Source organism: Macaca mulatta, chromosome 1 (genome assembly GCF_049350105.2).
Source record: "Macaca mulatta isolate MMU2019108-1 chromosome 1, T2T-MMU8v2.0, whole genome shotgun sequence".
NCBI classification, from domain to species: domain Eukaryota; kingdom Metazoa; phylum Chordata; class Mammalia; order Primates; family Cercopithecidae; genus Macaca; species Macaca mulatta.
This window is the reverse complement of record NC_133406.1, coordinates 69,937,649-69,959,026: the sequence shown is the minus strand read 5'-3', so window position 1 is coordinate 69,959,026 and position 21,378 is coordinate 69,937,649. Positions and strand designations below refer to the sequence as shown.

General features: G+C 44.7%; 1 long non-coding RNA gene across 1 annotated transcript; it reads left to right on the top strand.

Moving 5' to 3' along the window:
- Positions 1–6,736: 6,736 nt before the first annotated feature.
- Positions 6,737–14,613, top strand: LOC114680353 (uncharacterized). Its single transcript, XR_003732561.2, has 2 exons — positions 6,737–9,084; positions 11,302–14,613. It is a non-coding gene; the product is annotated as an uncharacterized LOC114680353 (long non-coding RNA).
- Positions 14,614–21,378: the final 6,765 nt, after the last annotated feature.

The window sequence follows — 21,378 nt, the reverse complement described above, 5'->3', positions numbered from 1 at the left end:
AAGAATTTTTTTGTAGAGGCAGGTGTCGCTATGTTACCCAAGTGGGTCTCGAACTCCTGGGCTTAAGTGGTCCTCCTGCCTTGGCCTCCCAAAGTGTTAGGAATACAGGCAAGAGCCACTGTGCCCTGCCTGCATCCTAGAATATACTCTATATATACACATACACACACACACACACACACACATTGCACTCCAGCCCAGGTGACAGTGTGAGACTCCATCTCAAACAACAACAAAAAAGATTTAGGTTGTATATTCAGAAGTTGCAGGAATGCTGTGGCCTAATAGGATAAAAAGTCCTGGCACTGTGCCCTGGCCTCCTTCCCCATTGTCTGTCCTCTTGTTCGGCCTCTTTTCAGGCTGGGCTCTGCTCTCCCTTCCCAGGGCCAAAGGATTCAGAGGCAACCCAAGATTTACACATCGAATTCCTCGCCAATTTTCTTGCCATCACCCTTGTGGGGTCTGGCTCTCCGCTGTTGCAGCAATTTATTTATTTATTTATTTATTTATTTATTTATTTATTTATTTATTTATTTTTGAGACGAAGTCTCACTCTGTCACCCAGGCTGGAGTGCAATGGCATGATCTTGTCTCACTGCACCCTCCACCTCCCAGCTTCAAGCGATTCTCCTGCCTCAGCCTCCTGAGTAGCTGGGATTACAGGTGCCCGCCACCACTCCCAGCTAATTTTTGTATTTTTAGTAGAGACGGGGTTTCACCATGTTGACCAGCCTGTTGCAGTAGTATTAATACTTCATCAGCAGGACCTGCCACTCTTTAACCTTCCATGGTTCAGTGGCTGTAAGGAGAAAATTAATATACATTGCTTCTTCCAAAGTGACCCTGGAGAAACTTCTTTCCCCCCAGCTGTCACTACTTCAGAAATTCTAAAATGAGATTGGGGAAGATGAAGGATGTGTGAAAAATTCTCCCTTGGCTTCCACCTGCCACTTGTTATCACCAGCTATCTGAAGAGTCCAGTTGCCTGGAGGCCTTCAGCTGGGATAATGGTAATCTTTTTTTTTCATTTTTCTTTTTTTTCTTTTTCTTTTTTTTTTTTTGAGACAGAATCTCGCTCTGTCGCCCAGGCTGGAGTGCAGTGGCGTGGTCTCGGCTCACTACAACCTCCACCTCCCAGGTTCAAGTGATTCTCCTGCCTCAACCTCCTGAGTAGCTGGGATCACAGGTGCATGCTACCACACCCGGCTAATTTTTGCATTTTTAGTAGAGATAGGGTTTCACCATGTTGGTCAGGCTGGTCTCGAACTCTTGACCTTGTGCTCTGCCCGCCTTGGCCTCCCAAAGTGCTGGGATTACAGGCATGAGCCACCACGCCTGGCCTGGGATGGTGGTATTCTATGCAGTGTCTCCAGGCTGCCAAGTAGAGCAGTTTCAGAATGGCCTCAGGGTTGATGTCAACCAAAGGAAAGCAGCTGGTGTCTTTATCCATGACCCTCCTTCCATCTCCATGACCCTCCTTCCATCTCCATGACCCTGCATTATCCTCCCATGGCCATCCTGCCACAAACTCCCCCTCAAAGGCCTTAGCAGAGGGCCAAGAATTTGTTAGTTGAGGGAAAAAAAAACTTGTTTCAATGTCAAACTGACATTCCTAAGGGCTCCTGCAGCCTCCCCTACCGGAATCCTTCAGATCCTGGGCTTGAGTGTTGGTGAGATGGGAATCTAATCTGTGCAGCTGTGCAGTCAAGGAGTGGCCAGGTGTTCAGGACATGAGGACAGGGTCAGAGACTAGTTACTGGAGAGATGGACACACACGGGCCCAGGCCAGCCTGAGAAGGCCATTAAAAGTCCTGGTGTTGTGCCCCAGCCACCTTCCCCATTGTCTTTCTTAACAACGACATGATCACTGTTAACCAATGGTGGCCCAAACTTTTTTTTTTTTTTTTTTTTTTTTTTTGAGACGGAGTCTCGCTCTGTCACCCGGGCTGGAGTGCAGTGGCCGGATCTCAGCTCACTGCAAGCTCCGCCTCCCGGGTTCACGCCATTCTCCTGCCTCAGCCTCCCGAGTAGCTGGGACTACAGGCGCCCGCCACCTCGCCCGGCTAGCTTTTTGTATTTTTTAGTAGAGACGGGGTTTCACCGTGTTAGCCAGGATGGTCTCGATCTCCTGACCTTGTGATCCGCCCGTCTCAGCCTCCCAAAGTGCTGGGATTACAGGCTTGAGCCACCGCGCCCGGCTGATGGTGGCCCAAACTTAATTCAAGGTCCTGAGAACCCCTTCAAAGAAGGGGAGGAGCCAAGCAGGTAACAGCATCTCAGGGGTTTCAACAGCAGGGATTAGAAGTCAGACTGGGAGTGTCTGAGTTTTGGGGCAGGAAATAAAATACTGAATCTTAGATGGGAAATGCTGAATTATTAGGCAGGTGTTTGGTCAGAGCAGAATATCATAAAGCAGACTGGGAACAAGGACTCAGGATACTGAAGTCAAACCATGCTTACGAGCTGCAGAACTACCTTGTTAATGGGCTACAGGCTGAGAGTATCTCCTTCCTCCTACCTGGAACCAGGTCTGCTCCTAGACCTGGAGGCACAACTGACTTTGCAGGTGGAGCCCTCCCTATGCTAGAGGTCAGCACCTTAAGGATCAGAACCACGCCTGGCTCACTCTCCACTCAGTGAGTGCCTGATACATGGTAGGCACTTGATGAACACTTACTGAGTGAATGACCATTATGTATGTTTTTGGGAAGCTGGATCAGGATGTAGGCACAGCCTCTCTCCCCTAGAAAAGCAGAGTCTGTTCATCCTGAAAGTTTCACCATTACCAGATATCTGCCTGGACCTGTACAGCTCGAGCCGCTGGATTTATCCTGTTTTAACAAACGCATCGTGCTTGCCATGTGCAGCAAAAATACACCAATTTAATATTCAACAATCCTTTGAGGTAGGTATTTTTATTTTATTTTATTTTATTTTATTTTTTTTTCTGAGACAAATTTTCTCTCTGTTGCCCTGGCTGGAGTGCAGTGGTGCGATCTCTACTCCCTGCAAGCTCCGCCTCCCGGGTTCCCGCCATTCTCCTGCCTCAGCCTCCCGAGTAGCTGGGACTACAGGTGCCCACCACGGTGCCCGGCTAATTTTTTGTAGTTTTAGTAGAGACGGGGTTTCACCGTGTTAGCCAGGATGGTCTTGATATCCTGACCTCGTGATCCACCCACCTCGGCCTCCCAAAGTGCTGGGATTACAGGCGTGAGCCACCGCGCCCAGCCTGAGGTAGGTGTCTTTATTAACCCCGTTTAATAGATGAGACAACAGGCACAGAGAGGACAAGTAACTGGCCAAGGTTACACAGTGATGGAGCCTGACTATGACCCCAGGCATTCTGGCTCTAGAGCCTATACTCACAGAGACAAGCATAAAGGCCAGAGGGTCCAAACCCACCGCTATCCATGGTTTAGAATTGAATTTTGCAGCGTGGATCTCTACGACCTTCTAAAAGCCATTCACCATCCCTAGACATCCTGACAAGTCTGAGATGCTGGCGGTGACTCCGAGATATGGAAACAATTCCCACTGCCTTTGCTTGTCTCTGAAATGCAAACAAGACATGCATTGGTAGAGCATGACCTTGTAGGACAACTCCCTGGGGACTCCTAGACTCGGCCACCCATTGCACAGGGCCAGTTTCACAAAGGCAGGCATGTAACCTGTGGAGTCACACAGGTCTCTGTGCTTTGAAAGGCCTTCTGCTTGGTTTGATGCACTGCTATTGCCATCTTGAAATTCCCAATAATTTTTGAACGAGGGCTCTGAGATTTTTATCTTGTACTGGGCCCTGTAAATTAGGTCCTGCCTATGCTTGTGTGTTGTCCATTAGATTCATCCTGATTTCCTTTCTCTTGCCTTTCCTCTCTTGCCCACAGGAATCGGCCTCTTATAATCTCTGTAAATTCTTGACATTCTTAGGTGTTAGGAGAGCATGCAGGTCAACTCCAGTTCTTAAGAGTCTCTTATTCTAATCTGTTTCTTCTGAAGCTGATTAGGATTTTTTTTCATAACATCTTAGGCATCTGATACTCACTCCATCCCTCCCGTGCTCTCCCCATGTTGACTTCATTCCTCCTGCTTCTGATCTTTCAGCTCCCTGCCAATCCAGGAGCGAGATAAGGACTGTGAGGGCTGAGGCAGGCTGTTGGTAAAGGAAGCCCCAGCTGAAAGAGAACATCCACAGTCTAGATTAAAAGAGATTTAAAAGATATTAATGTGAGGATCTTGTTTAGATTCTGAGTCAAAGAAATCAACTGCAAAAAGACATTTTTTTAGACAATCAAGAAATTTTGAATATGAACTAGGTGTTAAAGAATGTTGACAAATTATGCTCTATTTTGTTGGGTATGAAAAGGTGTTGTGGTTACATAAGATATGCCCTTATTTCCTTTAGATGTCTGTATTGAAGTACTTAGGAGTGCTATAACATGGTGTCTAGGATTTGCTCTAAAATGCTTTAGGAGAAAAAAACTTAGGGTTGAGACGGAGAGACATGAAACAAATGTGATGAAGCATTGATGTTTTTTGAAGTTGGTGATGGACTTTCTTAAACTCTTTTCTTCATGTAGGTTTGGATGTTTTCATAATAGTTAAAAGCAAAAGAGCAGAGGAGTGACAGACAGAGCATCCAGACCACAATGTTTCCAGAAGAGTAGAAGCAGATGTTTACTGTTGTTCTGTTTCAGTGGCTCAGAGGAATCTCTCTGGTCTCTAAATGAGCCGTTTTTTGCTTGTGTGGATGACACAACTTTGCAGTTTCCTCTGAAACATAACCTTTTGGAGCTGTTTCAGTAACAGTAGGACTGGCTCCACTGAACCATCTCCCCTTACTCTCCTGCCTACTTTCTCTTATGATAAAGAGCTTATGAGGATTTGAGTAGAATAGGAACTACAGATGAGCAAACTCATGACCTTAATATATTAGCCTCCCTACAAACTGCCTCTAAATCCTGCTCCTCCTCTAAATCCTTGCCTCTAAATCCCGCTCCTCCTCTGGACCTCACTCAAGTGCTACCCGCTATGACCTTCTGTGACCACCTGATTTATCCTAATCCCTTCTTCCCAGTCGCCATGGCATTTGCAGCCCAGCATCTGGTATTTCACCCTCTATTTGGTTCTGAGTTGTTCTCAATCATTTTGTACGACCCAGTCTTCACTCCCCACCAGGTTGCAGTTTTCCATATCTGCTACTCCAACAGGTTTTTAAGCAGGCCTATTCCATGCTGAGCACATTGCAGGCCATTCATTCATAGGCTCATCCATTTATTCCTCCAATTCTGAGCGCTTACTCCATGCTAGACATTGTACTAGATGCTGGGAATTCAGCAGTGAACAAGAAAGACCCAGTCTCTGCCCTGGAGCTCCTTTGGTTGAGGTTGAGAGAAAGAGAGAGAGACTGATATTAAACAAATAATTGTACAACAAAGTAATTCATGACAGTTGTGGTACGTGCTGTAAACACAGCATCTGTAGTGCCCTGAGTGTGTAGAACAGGAGACCTGGCCTGGTCTGAAGAGTCAGGAAAGGCTCCCTAAGGAAGTGACTTTAGGAAGGGACTTAAAGGAAATATAATAATTAGCCTGGCACGGAGAGGGGAGCAGCATTCCAGGCAGAGCAAACAGCATGGGAAAGGCTCCTGGGGGAAGTAGCCTGGCATGCCAAAATAAGTTAAGTTTTACTGGCATGCAGAGACCATAGTTGAAAATGAGCATACTTTTTGAATTGAGATGAATGTTGAGATTTCTAAGCACGCTGGAAGCTGGATTCTTATTATCAGCTACATTAGGTTGTTACGGTAATACCCTCCAATTTATCTTGTCTCTGCATGCACGCTCCTTTGCAATGTGATTTTGCCCCTCTTCTCAAAAAGCAGTAGAGTCTGTTTTTCTACCTGCTGAATCTGGGCTTGGCTATATAACCTTCTTTGGCCAATGTGATGATAGCAAATGTCATGCAAACAGAGGCTCTTGCTTGTGGGAACCCTTGTGGCACCATGTCAACAAGCTGTTCCTGGCAGTACTACTTGAAGACGAGAGGCACTACACAGAAAGAAGCTCCAGCCATACCCACAGGCCTGGGATTCCACTGAGGCCAGACATATGAGCGAGGCCGTTCTAGACCATCCAGCCCCAACCAAACCAGTTCAGACCAGAAGAGTCACCCAACTAGCCACAGAATCAAGTAGAATAAACATTTGTTATTGTTATAAACTGAATGCTCTAGGCTTCCCAAAATTCATGTATTGAAATCCTACCCCCTAATGTGACGATAGTGGGAGATGATATTTGGGAGGTAATTAGGATTAGATAAGGTCCTGAGGGTAGAGCCCTCATGAATGGGATTAGTGTCTCCGTAAAATATGCCCAAGGGAGTTCATTCCTCCCTTCTACCAAGTGAGGACACAGCTAGAAGGCACCATCTATGAACCAGAAATCCCTCACCAGACATCAAATCTGCTGGTGCCTGATCATGCACTTCCTAGCTTCCAGAACTGTGAGAAATACATTGTTGTTTAAGCCACCCAGTTTATGATTTTTCGTTATAGCAGCCCAAGCTGACTAAGACAGCTTTTTTTTTTTTTTTTTCAGATGGAGTCTCGCTCTGTCACCCAGGCTGGAGTGCAGTGGCGTGATCTTGGCTCACTGCAAACTCTGCCTCCTGGGTTCACGCCATTCTCCTACCTCAGCCTCCCGAGTAGCTGGGACTACAGGCATCCACCACCACGCCTGGCTAATTTTTTGTATTTTTTAGTAGAGAGAGGGTTTCACCGTATTAGCCAGGATGGTCTTGATCTCCTGACCTCATGATCCGCCTGCCTCGGCCTCCCAAAGTGCTGGGATTACAGACATGAGCTACCATGCCCAGCCCATTTTAGAGACTTACATAAACAAACTGTGGTATAGTCATATGACAAAATACTATATTGCAATTAAATTGGATGAATTAGATATTTACATGTCAAATGGATATTCTCAAAAACATCAGGTAACTGTAGAAAATACATAAAACAAAATTATCTTCTGTATTTCTGTGTCTATCCAACTAGTCCAAGTAAAAAACATGGAGGCCAGGCATGGTGGCTCACATCTGTAATCCCAGCATTTTGGGGGGCCGAGGTAGGTGGATCACGAGGTCAGGAGATCGAGACTATCCTGGCTAACATGGTGAAACCCCGTCTCTACTAAAAATACAAAAACAAAATTAGCCGGGCGTGGTGGCAGTCGCCTGTAGTCTCAGCTACTCAGGAGGCTAAGGCAGGAGAATGGCATGAACACAGGAAGGGGGGCTTGCAGTGCCAACGCTCTCCAGCCTAGGCAACAGAGCGAGACTCCGTCTCCAAAAAAAAAAAAAAAAAAAACATGCATGGAGCAAATGGAAACTCACCCAACTCACTGTATTAGTTTCCTATTGCTGCTGTAACAAATCAGCACAAATGTAATAGTGCGAAACAACATGGAAGTCTACAGTTGGTAAGCAGGGCTGTGTTCCTTCTGGAGGATCTAAAGGAGAATACTTGCCTTTTCCAAATTCTGGAGGCTGCCTGCATTTCTTCGCTTTTGGATGCATCTTACCAGCCTCTGCTTCATCATCACCAACCTCATGCAACACCATGACATCTCCTTCTCTGCCTCTGACTTCCTGCCTCCCTCCAATAAATGCCCTTGTGATTATATTGGGTCCGGCTGGCTAACCCAGAATAATCTCCCCCATCTCAAAATCCTTAATTTAATTACATCTGCAAAAATCTCTTTTGCCATGGCAACATATTTACAGGTTCCAGGGGTTGGTAAGTGAACATCTTTTGGGCGGGGGAGTTGGGGGCAGGCATTAGTCAGTCATGATAGCGTTTAACTGAAGAGAGAAGGAGGAAAATAGGATTAGAGTGATGAACTAAGAGAACTTCATCTGCCAGGTTTTCTTTACTTTAAAAAAACTCATCGGCTGGGTGCAGTAGCTCACACCTGTAATCCCAACACTTTGGGAGGTCGAGGCAGGTGGATCACCTGAGGTTGGGAGTTCGAGACCAGCCTGACCAACGTCGTGAAACCCCGCCTCTGCTAAAAATACAAAATCAGCCGGGTGTGGCAGTGCATACCTGTAATCCCAGCCACTCGGGAGGCCGAGGCAGGAGAATCGCTTGAACCCGGGAGGTGGAGGTTGTGGTGAGCCGAGATCGTGCCATTGTACTCCACACTGGACAACAAGAGCAAAACTCCGTCTCAAACAAACAAACAAACAAACAAACAAAACTTAGCCAGGTGTAGTGGTGTGGGCCTGTAATCCCAGCTGCTCAGGAGGCTGAGGCAGGAGAATCACTTGTACCCAGGAGGCAGAGGTTGCAGTGAGCCGAGATCACGCCATGGCACTCAAGCCTGGGCAACAAAGCAACACCCTGTCTCAAAAAATAATAATAAAAGTAAATAAAAAAGTTATCTGAGACAAATATGTCAAATTGTCATTTTATGATTATGGGTGGTGTTAGAAAAAAACTGCCCCCAAAAGTTTCTTGGTACTGCCGACACTCCTCCTCAAACCTCACCAAGCTGCCCACCCCTCCCTGTAATGCTCTGCAACTCTTCTCCTTCCCACAAGCCGCTTTACATTTCTAAGCCCTTATCTAGGTGCCTTGGTGAAGCCCGCAGACTTCACTTTTTGCCGCGTCCTGGGAAGCATAAACAAACTAACTACACCCTCCTGTAATAAACGTCACAAGGTGATATGTGGCAAAATTAACCAGCAAACAACCCGGGGATGTGGCCACACCAAAGAACTCCGTCAAACTCCCCTCCCCAATAGAAACCCCTCATTCTGTAAGTTTGGGGCTGCCTCCTTTCTGACTGTTAAGCGGGCAGCCGGCAGGTTAATAAACTTCCTCGCCTAACCTCGGGTCTCTCTCTTGTACTTTGTCTTGGCTAACCTTACAGGTGGTATGAGTTGTATTATTCCCCGTACCATTCACTCTCTTTTTTTCTTATTTATTTATTTATTTTTTTTCGGAATTCCAAAGAAGATAGAAACGGGGTTAGGAAGGGAATTTTGGCCCTCCTGGTTCTTGTCATCCTTCTCCACTTCAAGGTATGTTGTGTTACTGTGTGAATCCACAAGGGAGGAATCAGACTTTCTTTTTGATAAAGGCAGAGCAAGACTTTGTGTTTTAGATCTACAATGCCTTAGAGAGCAGCTAGGTCAATGGTTATCAAATTGCCCTGGGAAGCCCCACCTGGGGCCATACTTCAAGAGGCTGCTGTGGCCAAAGATAAGGATTTCAAAGATTCCTCCTGCTCTTCCTCCACTCCTTCCATGCTCACCTTCCTTCAGTTAAAGCCCTTGCCTTGACCTGTTTTTATGTTGAAGTGCCACATAAGATGTCAGCATTTGAAATAATGTTCTGTTGTTTAACATGTAATAGCTCCCACGTAAAAGGAGGAGAGGCAAGTCCTTTAAGCTAGATGCCTTGTAGGAAGAAGAGACTGTACTGAGTCAGGTGCCCCTGTGCGGCAGGGAAGGAGCTAAGTCATTGCCAAGGGGACAGAGCCCCTGTGAAGGAGGGTCATATACATAAACTATATACAATGTGCATAGTTTAATATGCATGTACATACATACAAACGTACATACACTCAAAACCACGAATCCATTCCAACCTTCACCATTATGAGCCTGAGGAGCCTGGATTGAGACGGATAAAGTGACTTGCCTCACGTTGAGTACATAAAAGGTGTTACTATCACTTAGTAAATCTCTTTTACTAAGTCAGAGGCCAGGGTCAGAGGCCAGGCTGTTGTAAACCCACAGAGGAAAGCCTTGCAATTTTCCAGTAACTGGAATTGTTTTATCTGAAAATATTTCCTGGAGTCATGGATTCCTAGGGCAGGGGTGTGGAACTGAGGAAGGAGGGGGTGTTTCTTGAGGAGGAAAGATCCTTTGTTCATCCTCCTGCCTCAAGACGAATAAAGCAGCTGCTGAAAAGAGGGCTATCAGGAAGGAGAGGATAAGTCATAAATCTTTACATTTTAAAAAATAGCTTTAGAGGCCAGGCATCGTGGCTCAAGCCTATAATCCCAGCACTTTGGGAAGCCGAGGTGGGCGGATCACCTGAGGTCAGGAATTCGAGACCAGCGTGGCCAACATGGTGAAACCCCTCTCTACTAAAAATACAAAAAAATTAGCCAGGCGTGGTGGCGGGCGCCTGTAATCCCAGCTACTTGGGAGGCTGAGGCAGGAGAATGGTTTGAACCCTGGAGACGGAGGTTGCAGTGAGCCGAGATCATGCTATTGAACTCCAGCATGGGGGACAAGAGCGAGACTCTGTCTCAAAAAGAAAAAAAAAATAGCTTTAGAAATTCTGATTCCTCAGAGCTCCAGTGGACAGAGAGATGTCTGCCCTTTGCCTCCTTTTGTTCTCCCTTGCTTTTGTGAGCATATATGTGTTTTCTCATTCTGTCTTTCTGAGTCTGCTTTTTGTCTGCCTGTCTTTTGTTTTCCTTTCATATTTATTATATTTCATTTGAAGCGAAAGGACAGGGCCGGGAGTCATGCCTCCCCAGGCGTGAGGCGTGTGTGGGCTGTATCCCAGAGGAGATTTTCTTTGCCAATTGTGGAATGAAGACTGTATCAAAGTTCAGAGGATCCGCCAACACAGAAGAGAGAAACACCAGATGCTTGGGGCCTCTAGCAGAAGGAGCAACCCACCAATCCCAAGATACCTGCTTGGCAACGTAATGTGCTGTGCAATGTGCGGCAAGTTGTGAAGAGCCAGCATCTACTTCTGGAAGCTGTCCATCTGAAGTTTCTGAAAAAATTTTCATCGGCACCTGTCAGATGACTTGATTTCTGAGTGAAGAACTGCATGAAGATGTGCCTTCAAATCAGTCTTTTACATCACATTCAGGTGTCACTGAGAAAAGTGATGACTAACATCTCTTGGACATATACCTGCTGGGTATTAATCTTTATACTGGGCATTCGCAGATGATAGTGGAACCTATGGGTGGCCTACTCAACTTCTACTTCTCCATTCTTCCTTTTTAGCTAACAGAACCCGAATTTTGTGCATCTATTATTTCCTTTTGAAACCCAGAGAAAGGTGACCCCATTCCAATTCCAAAAGTAAGTATTGATTAGTCTAAGCCAGTCATGATATTTCCATCTCCCTTGCCAAGGACTTGTTGAGGAAAGGTCAAATAACAGAACACTGCCCAATGAAGCATGAAGGAAAGTTCTGGAAAAGAAAGGTTCTGTGAAAGAGACACAGAAAGAGATGACCTTTCTCTCTGTTTTTTTTTTTTCTAGATGAAATTCCTGAAATTCCTACAGTTATCTTGTTATCAACCTAAGGATGAATGTAACACCTACAGGAGGGTGGAACTGAGTATTCTCCCCTGGAGCCTGAGATATCTCTGGACTTCCTAGCATATCATATAATAATTTCTTATTGTGTTATATCATACTAAGTTGGGGGCTCTGTTACCTGCATCAGAAATCTTCCTCATAGCCATAGGTTGGTTCATTTAATCTTCACTGCTGTCCGTGTGGTATGTATCTCCATTTTATAGGTTAAAAAATGCATTTATCTTAATACAGCTAGTAAGCAGCAAAGCCCAAATTCAATCCAGTTCTGAGTTTTAAAAATCCCTAACATGTGGCTGGGTGCGGTGGCTCACACCTGTAATCCCAGCACTTTGGGAGGCTGAGGTGGGCAGATCACGAGGTCAGGAGTTTGAGATCAGCCTGGCCAACATGATGAAACTCCATCTCTACTAAAAATACAAAAATTAGCTGGGCATGGTGGCATGTGCCTGTAGTCCCAGCTACTTGGGAGGCTGAGGCGGAATAATCACTCGAACCCAGGAATCAGAGGTTGCAGTGAGCCGAGATCGCACCACTGCATTCCAGCCTGGGCGACAGAGCAATACTCAGTCTCAAAAAAAAAAAGAAAAAATAAAAGAAAAGAGAAGCCCTAACCTGTGTGTCTTAGTCCATTTTATGCTGCTATAACAGAATACCACAGGCTGAGTAATTTGTAATGAACAGAAATGTATTTGGCTCACAGTTCTAAAAGCTGGAAAGCCCAAGGTTCAGGGGCTGCATCTGGTGAGGGCCTCCTTGCTGCATCATAACACAGTAGAAGACATCACATGAAGAGAGTGAGCGCTCAGACTGGCAGCAGCGAGTCTTTTCACAGTCAGCATTAATCCATTCCTGACGGTGGAGCCCTCATGACCTAAACGCCTGCCATCAGGCTGCACCTCCCAACACTGTTGCATTGGGAATCCAGTTTCCAGCATACGCTTTTTAGGGGACATATTCAAACCATAGCAATGTGCTCATTTTATATCTGTAGGAGAGTCATGATTTTATCTTTTTTTTTTTTTTTTTTTTAAAGTTGCTCTTTTTTTTCTGATAAGAGTCTCACTCTGTCGCCCAGGCTAGAGTATGTGCAGTGGCATGATCTTGGCTCACTGCAACCTTCGCCTCCTGGGTTCAAGTGATTCTTCCGCCTCAGCCTCCTGAGCAGCTGGGAATACAGGTGCACGCCACCACGCCCGGCTAATTTTTGTATTTTTAGTAGAGATGGGGTTTCACCATGTTGGCCAACCTGGTGTTGAACTCTTGACCTCATGATCCACCTGCCAAAGTGCTGGGATTACAGGTGTGGGCCACTGTGCCCGGCCAAGTTTTTCTTAAATAAGAAGTATAGGCCAGACACTGTGGCTCATGCCTGTAATCCCAGCACTTTGAGAGGCCAAGGCAGGCGGATCAGCTGAGGTCAGGAGTTCAAGACCAGCCTGGCCAACATGGTGAAACCCCATCTCTACTAAAAATACAAAATACAAAAAAAAAAATTATCTGGGCGTGATAGCACACACCTGTAGTCTCAGCTACTAGGGAGGTGAGGCGGGTGGATCACCTGAACCGAGGAGGTGGAGGTTGCAGTGAGCCGAGATCGCCCCACTGCACTCCATCCTGGGAGACAGAGCGAAGTTACTTAAACATTCTGTGTCCCAGTGCCCCCATCTGTAAAGTGAGGATAACACCAGATCCTACCTGGTGGGATTCTTGTAAAGATTAAATAAGTGAATATATATATATAAATCACTTGGAATAGTGCCTGGCCTATTTGTAAAAGCAAGTTTTAGCTGACACTATTAGTTTTTTCCTCCTACAACACCTATTATTAATAGAATAGACACTGATAATTGAAATCACACAGTCTCCATGATCCATATGTTGCTTCGACAGAGATCGTATTTAGTTAATTGTCTCCCAGAGTTGGTGGCCAGTACCATTGGGTGCAAATGAGGACAGCCCAAAGAAGGGAGCCGTTCACAGACTGGCCTGGGGGTGTCCTGAAGCCAAATGAGGATGCCTTCCATGTTACTTCAGACTTAAAAAGATGAAAGACTTTGGGCTGTTTTTGCAACAGAAGCACCTATGACACCCCTGGGGTGGGTGCTGTCTATGAATGGCTCCCTTCTTTGAGCTGTCTTCACACCACTCCTTTTACATCTTGATTATGTACTTCTTGAAACACCTCACACTGTGCCTAGGACATAGTAGGTGCCTAATACATTTGAGCTACAATACTATGAACTCACCAAAGAAATCACTTTATGAAAAATAATAGCTGTCATTCACATATTTCTTTACAGAGCATTTTCCAAAACCTTATTTCTTAAATTGTCACAGCTTCTTTGATTATAAGGCAGGAAGGGAAAAATCTTACTATATTTTCCAGGAAACAAATAAATAAACTGAAGTCCAGTGGGCTTGAGTAGATGGCCCAAAGTTCGTCCAGTTAGTAGAAGTTTGGTCTCCTGAATGCAGGTTTCAGGTTCCAAATCCCAGGTGTTTCCTATTGCCTGGGGGAAAAACTGGGAAACTGTTGATTCCTCTCCTCCCACCATCCCATTTGCCCTCTGTTCAGTCAAGCCAGATATGGACAGAGCCACCTTTTAGAGAAACCATAACAAGCCACTCTTCTTTAAGTGAGTCTCACTGCCAGTGCAATCATAAGCCACTCCACACAGTCAACAATCATGGAGGAGATGCCAGGAACTGTGCTAAGTACTGGGGATATAAAGAGGAATAAGTCAGGCCAGGAACTACATTCTAGCACACCTGAGAGACAGAGGTGAGGCGTGTGCTGCCAGAGACAGGGTAGGAGGCAGCAATGGCCAGAATAAAGGCAAAATGTCAACAACAGCTCAGAAACAAGGAAACTCATAATGTAAATAACAAGGAAACAACTGCAAAGAAAGCTGAACTTGATTTCCAAGCCTCCCTCCTCTGTGCCCATTCCCAGGATCCGCTGTTAGAATGTCTTATGGCCAAAAAGATCTTGTAGTTTGACCATATCCTGAGCTAGAAGCAGCAGGGGAGATTTCCTCTTTGAGGGCTTCCTCCTCACCTGGACAGATGGGGGACTACTGCAGGGTATTTGGGGGTGGAATATGGGAAACAGGGAGGAGAGAATCACTGTGTCTGTCATCTCTGTAGACTAAGTCTCAGATCTCTTCTGGCTTGCCTGTGAATTATTGGTTTTGTATAATGTGTGTGAATCTGTGCATTTAATGCTGAGAATTAAATTGTTCCATTACAAGACTGTAAATCAAAGATTGAATGGAGGGAGATTCCAAAGTGATTCTTCCTCCTGATGGGGTGGGAGGGACCACCAGCACCACCACCACCACAAGGCCCACCACTCATAGGACTCATCCACCTCTTCAAAAGGGTGCAGCCTACGCGGGAGATTTTTATTCTACTGGCATGAAGGGAATACTCCTTAGGTTAATATGAAGGGTTCTAACTCCCAGAAATAGAAGTAGTTTATTCTGTAGTAAACAAGAAGCCAATGGACCCCTCCCTATGGCCTGTCTCTGTTCCAACCAGCTTCTCCACTACTGATATCTCTGAGCTGGCATCAATCCTCAGTGACCAGCTTACCAATGACCTGGCAGCTGTTCCTCCTGTAGAAAATTCAGTTCCATTCAGTGCCAGCTGGACAGCCCAGTTGCTCCCAAGGATGCTCCCAGAAGCTCTATTTCCCATGTTGTGAGAGACCTTGGTGTCAAACGAAGTGAGGGCTCCATCCTGATCACACTGGCTGACCACTGGGCACTGCTGGCCCTAAATTAATCCTTGCCACAAGCAAAAAGACAGCTATAATGATTTCCATCGCACAAATAGGGAAACTGAGGCTCAGAGAGATGAAGAGCCTTCCCCAAAGTCATATAACCAGCAAGGGACTGGGCCGAGTTTCATCACAGACCTGTCTGACACTGAAGCCCGTGCCTTTCCCACGACATCACTTGGCCTCTTGGTATTTTTGGCACCACATGGCTAAGGACTTAATATTCTGGTACACCAATGCCAGCCAAGGCAAGGGACAAATGTTGCTTGTTTGTAACCCTTCCCCCTCTTGGGAAAATAAGCCTGGGTCCTTGTATTTTAATGAACTCTCCTGGTGATTCAGTGGTTAAGGACCACTGAATTGGGCATTCATGCTATTGCACCGTAAGATTAGAGCGCTGACTCTTCAGGAACTTTGTATTCCTCATCTTGTTTAATCATCCTGAAAATCCTATCATGTAAAACTAGTTTTATATCCAATTTATTTATTTATTTATTTATTTATTTATTTATTTATTTTTTGAGATGGTGTCTCACTCTCTCGCCAGGCTGGAGTGCAATGGCGCGATCTTGCCTTACTGCGACCTCTGCCTCCCGGGTTCAAGTGATCCTACTGCCTCAGCCTCCCAAGTAGCTGGGACTACAGGCGCATGACACCACGCCCAGCTAATTTTTTTTTTTTTTTTTTTTTTTTTAGTAGAAACAGGGTTTCACCATGTTGGCCAGGATGGTCTTGATCTCTTGACCTCGTGATCCGCCTGTCTCGGCCTCCCCAAGTGCTGGGATTACAGGCGTGAGCCACCATGCCTGGCTATATCCAGTTTTTAGATGAAGACTCTGAGGCAGAGAAATTTCAGTAAACTGTCCAAGGCGGCTCATCTGGAAAGTGGCAGGGCAGGGTGTCAAACACAGGGAATACAGCCCCACAGACTACAGGCTCAGCTGCTATTCCACCTGGCCTCCCCATTAGGCCTGCTTCATTTCAATGCGGTCTTCTGGAGAAAATGCCTTTCCTCTGGTGAAATGAATTACCTGGTGGGAATAACTCACTAATTACAGGACTGAGGTTGATAGGATATTTTGAGACAAACAAAATGTGTGATATTTCCCTCCTCTTCCATCCCAGATCAGATGCCACATTCAGCCAACTCCTATACAGAGAGCCAGCCCTGCTGATTTCTGGCATTCACCTCCTACTTCTTTGCTATCTGAGTCTCCCATTTTCCCATACAGTTTTGCTCCCAGGAGTCCACCAGAAATAGTGGATGGGTGAAAATGAATAGCAAAAAGAAAGATTAAGAAGCAACCAACTGTGTTGGGAAGGAGTGATACTGTTTTAGATGGAAATTTGCCTGAAAATAGACCATTCAGTCACATAGACAGTAATAAGTTGTATGTAACCGCCAAACAATCATGCACATTTTATGCAAAAGTTCATATGCCCTCTGTGATATTTGGAGATGGCATCAGAATTTCCTAATATAGCCCAGTGGTTAAGAAATAGGTATTGAGGCCAGGTGCGGTGGCTCACGCCTGTAATCCCAGCACTTTGGGAGGCCGAGGAGGGCGGATCACCTGAGGTCAGGAGTTCGAGACCAGCCCGGCCAATATGATGAAATCCCTGTCTCTACTAAAAATACAAAAATTAGCCAGGCATGGTGGCAGGTGCCTGTAATCTCAGCTACTCAGGAGGCTGAGGCAGGAGAATTGCTGGAACCCAGGAAGCAGAGGTTGCAATGACCCAAGATCGCACCATTGCTCTTGAGCCTGGGTGACAACAGCAAGACTGTCTCAAAAAGAAAAAATAAATAAATAAATAAATAAATAAATAAATAGGTATTGAAGTCCATCAGACCTGAGTGTTGAGCACTAGCTTTGCTGATTACTAGCTACATGACCTCAGGCAGTACATGACTTCTCTGCCTGGGTTTCCTCCTCTATAAAATGAGAATAGTATAGTACGTGCCTCATGGAGAGGCTGTGAGAACTAAGTGAGTAAAGCACCATAGACCCTCCTTCACAGGGACTTTGGAGGGAAATCGTGACCCTAAGGAGAACCATTTCTCTTCTCTGCTTTTCTCTGTCCCCTTGGCAATGACTTATCTCCTTCCCTCTCACATAGGGGCACCTGACTCAGTACAGACTCTTCCTTCAAGGCATCTAGCTCAAAGGACTTGCCTCCCCTCCTCCCCTCGTGGGGAGCTATGTTCTTGGCTTTGAGACAGATTTCTTAAATTGTCTTCCACAGTTGCAAGTGACTCAACCGTTGCTTAGGGATTTAATTAACCAACAATAGAAGGCTTGAAAGAGGCAAGCCTCTGGGAACTTTGTCCCTTCCCTGGTTGGTTGGGAGTAGGGTGAGAATGAAACAAGGAACCTTCTAGAACCACACTATCCAATATGGTAGCCACTGGCCATATGTGGCTATCAAGCACCTGAAATGTGGCTGTCTGAATTAAGGTGTACTATAAGATACTCACCAGATTTGAAGAGTTCTATGAAAAAAGAATGTAAATATCCCATTAATAATTTTATATATCTATTACAAGTCAAAATGATATTTTTGATATATTGTTTTTATTTATTAAAACGTTTCTACTAAGTCATTTAAAATTATGTATGGAGCTGTTGAATGTCACTGTTCTAGAGTGTTCATGATTTAATAATGAATTAACAACATATTAACACTTTTTGAAAGTGACTTTAACACAGATCTATGTCTTAGTTTTGTGCTGCTATAACATAATATTTGAGACTGAGTAATTTATAAAGAACATAAATTTATTTTATCACAGTTCTGGAGGTTGGGAAGTCTTAGATCAAGGCACTGGCATCTGGTGAGGGCACTCCTGCTTCATCCTTTCAAGATGGAAGATGGAAGGGAAAAAAGTTGGGAGTGGGGGATGGGGAGAGAGGAAAGAGAAAGAAAGGTGAGAGGAAGAATCTAATTCCATGAGCCCTTTTTATAACAGCATTAATCCATTCAAAAGGGCTTGAAAGAGACAAGCCTCTGGGGCTAAACACAGCCCATTATGCCCCGCCTCCCAACACTGTTACATTGGGGATCAAGGCTCCAGCACATTAATTTCTGTGGCACGTATTCTAACCATAGCAATCTACTTTTACCTTTATGAAGTAGCTATTGTTATAAACAATGTTCAGGTAAAGGCAGCAAAGCCACAACCTATTCAGTGTTTAGACAATCAGCAGGCTTGCTTGCTGGGACAGATCTGAGCTGAGAGATAACCAGATGGAAGAACACTGACTGAGAGAGCAAAGCATCCGGCTTCTCAGGCTTGCTGTACTACTAAATTGCTGTCTGACCTTGGGCAAATTACTGTCCCTCAGATTCTTTACTTAAAAAATGAAGAGATAGGCTGAATTGGAATTTAAGGGTAGGAAACTAGTAGCCTGCAGGCTAAATAAAGCCAGAGATTTGTCTGTGTGTTTTGGCCACCTTTATTTATTTATTTATTTATTTATTTATTTATTTATTTATTTACATACTTTTAGGGAGGAGACAAGCACTCTCCTACAGACTGGGGTTCCTACCACTCCCCTCAGGTCCCACCTACAGTACCAACCTCAAAACCCTGGAGGCATTTGAGTTTGCAACCTTTGGCTGCCAATTTTAAACTCCAGGTGAATATGGAGCAATTGCTGACTTACTTCCACTTATGCTAATGCAGACCATTCAAAGACCTGTCCAGACAGAAAAGGGTCTTAGATGGTAGTTGCCAGTCTACTCCAGAACAAATTTCTATTTCTCTGTCTAATCCTCTTTTTATATGCTACCATCTTGAATTTCCAACAAAAGCAGCACCATATCCTCCTGTAGGACCAAGGAATATTAAACTCGAAGGAAACTTAAAAATAATCTATACAGGGCAAATCTTCCATTGTACAGATAAGGAAACCAAAAGAAACAGGGTGTATAGTGCTTTTATACTTGCATATGTCAGTGATTTTATCATCTTTTGGAAAATAAGATAAATAAGATAAAATACAATTATTTTATGCATATGTGCAATTCTTATACTTATCTGCAACTCCTTCATGTAAAATTTTTTTTACATCCAGGTAGAATTTTTCTTAATAAAAATTCAATGGGATGACTGGTTAGAAAAAAGAAATAGTAGTATAGAACTGCTTCTTTTTCTTTGTGATTAAGCTATATAAAACTCGCAGCAAAAAATAGGTAAATGTAACCCACGCAATGAAAGTAAATAGCAAAAGGATTGTAAAGCTCTGAAAGAAGTCTTTTTGCAGGGATAATAGCAATTTGGATGTAAGCTACTGCTTTTGCATATTAAACACAAGTCTTTGTCTCTGTCACCTCAGTAATGGGAGAAAGCAAAATCTGATTTGATGGGGGGAAAGGAAAGACCATAAATAAAGGGTGTGTTGTTTCCTGGGGGACAACCTTCCTAATGGCATTTTGCCCAGATGCCCTTTCTTCTTGGCTAAATCTCTTGGCCAGGATAAATTGAGTAATCAGATGAATGGTTGAGACCCCAGAAGCTCAAGAGAGACCAGAAAGTTGATCAATGCCTTCAGGGTCCAGACTTGAGCCAGTTCTGACTCTGTGGCCAGACTGGTCAGTGTTGCTGTTGAATAAACACAGTCATGGAAGCCCCACATGTGATCTCTTTCTGGAGAAACTCAAGGTCAGTGATGGAAGACAGTCGCCAGCAGGAGTTAGCTAGTCAGGAGTATCCCAGAAGTGTTTGAAGATGGGATCACTGCCGAAAACTATCCCCCACAATCTCTTGCCATGAGGAAAGTCTAACCTTAGATGCAAGGAGTAACTCCTTTTATTTTTCCCAGGCATACTGCACATCACTGTCATGACTTCTACACTCAGGAAGCCAGTGCCCCAAAAGGCAAAAAGACAGATCTGTTTCTTGTCACAGAAATAAAGAAAGGTAAATGCTGGAGATTGCCCTGGAGACTTAAGGAGTGACGGCAAAATGGCAAAAAGCAATCCAACCAACTGAAGTTCAGGAGATGATGAAAATCAATAATAAAATAGCCTGGGAGATATAGGTTTTCCCAACATGCTGAGTTCCATTTTTCCTCTGCTTATATACAGTCTCTCTAGCAGTGGGACCTTAATTATCTCCATTTCTCCAACAATCTACCCATCTTTCAGGATCCATCGGGAATCCTACTTCTCCCACGAAGCTTCCTCTAACCTTCCAACTCACGGGATTTCTGCTTTTATTATCTATATTGTTCACTTGCTGATATATTTAAATGTGGCCTCAAACTGCTTTTTAATATATTTATACATATGTACCTTACCTTCTCAACTAGACTGTAGGCGCTTCACAGGCAGAGCTGAGTCACAATGACTAGCTAGCTGAGCACAAGAACTTTCAAGAGGAACCTGGAATAGCAGGCTCTCTAGCAGCCACGGTCCCTAGGCTTTTCCATTTCCCCTTCCCTGCATGCCCTGGGCCTCTCTGCTTCCCTCCCAGCATGCCGTGGGCCCCTCTGCTTCCCTTCCTAGCATGCCCTGGGCCTCTCTGCTTCCCTTCCCAGCATGCCCTGGGCCTCTCCATATTGGCAACTTCTTTTTGGTTCTTTCTTATCCTGAGAACAGCCTTTCTCTGTGCAACTTCTTTCCTCACTAGAAGGCAAACAGAACCAAAGAGATGTTTATCTTTTTATATGAAAGATAAGGTATCAGAGAAATAATGCATTGTCAACTATGTAGGGAGGTTTAGACAGCAATTATCATTATTCAGATTATTGGAATTTTCTTAGAAAACTAAACCTTTTCCTGAACAGAGCTGAGCCATTAAAAAAAAAAAAGAAAAAAAGAAAAAAAGAAAAACAACAAAACGTTCCATAGCTTTCCTTTGGGTGTGGTTACCAGGCATCTGATAATTTAAAAAAAAAAAAACAAAAAACAAAAAACGCTGGGCACAGTGGCTCATGCCTGTAATCCCAGCACTTTGGGAGGCCAAGGCGGGTGGATCACCTGAGGTCATGAGTTCCAGACCAGCCTGACCAACATGGCAAAACCCTGTCTCTACTAAAAATACAAAGATTAGCTGGGTGTGGTGGCGCGCGCCTGTAATCCTGGCTACTCAGGAGGCTGAGGCAGGAGAATTGCTTGAACCCGGGAGGTGGAGGTTGTTGTGAGCCGAGATCGTGCCATTGCATTCTAGCCTGGGTGACAGAGCGAGACTCCGTCTCAAAAAAAAAAAAAAAAGAGAGAGAGAGAGATAT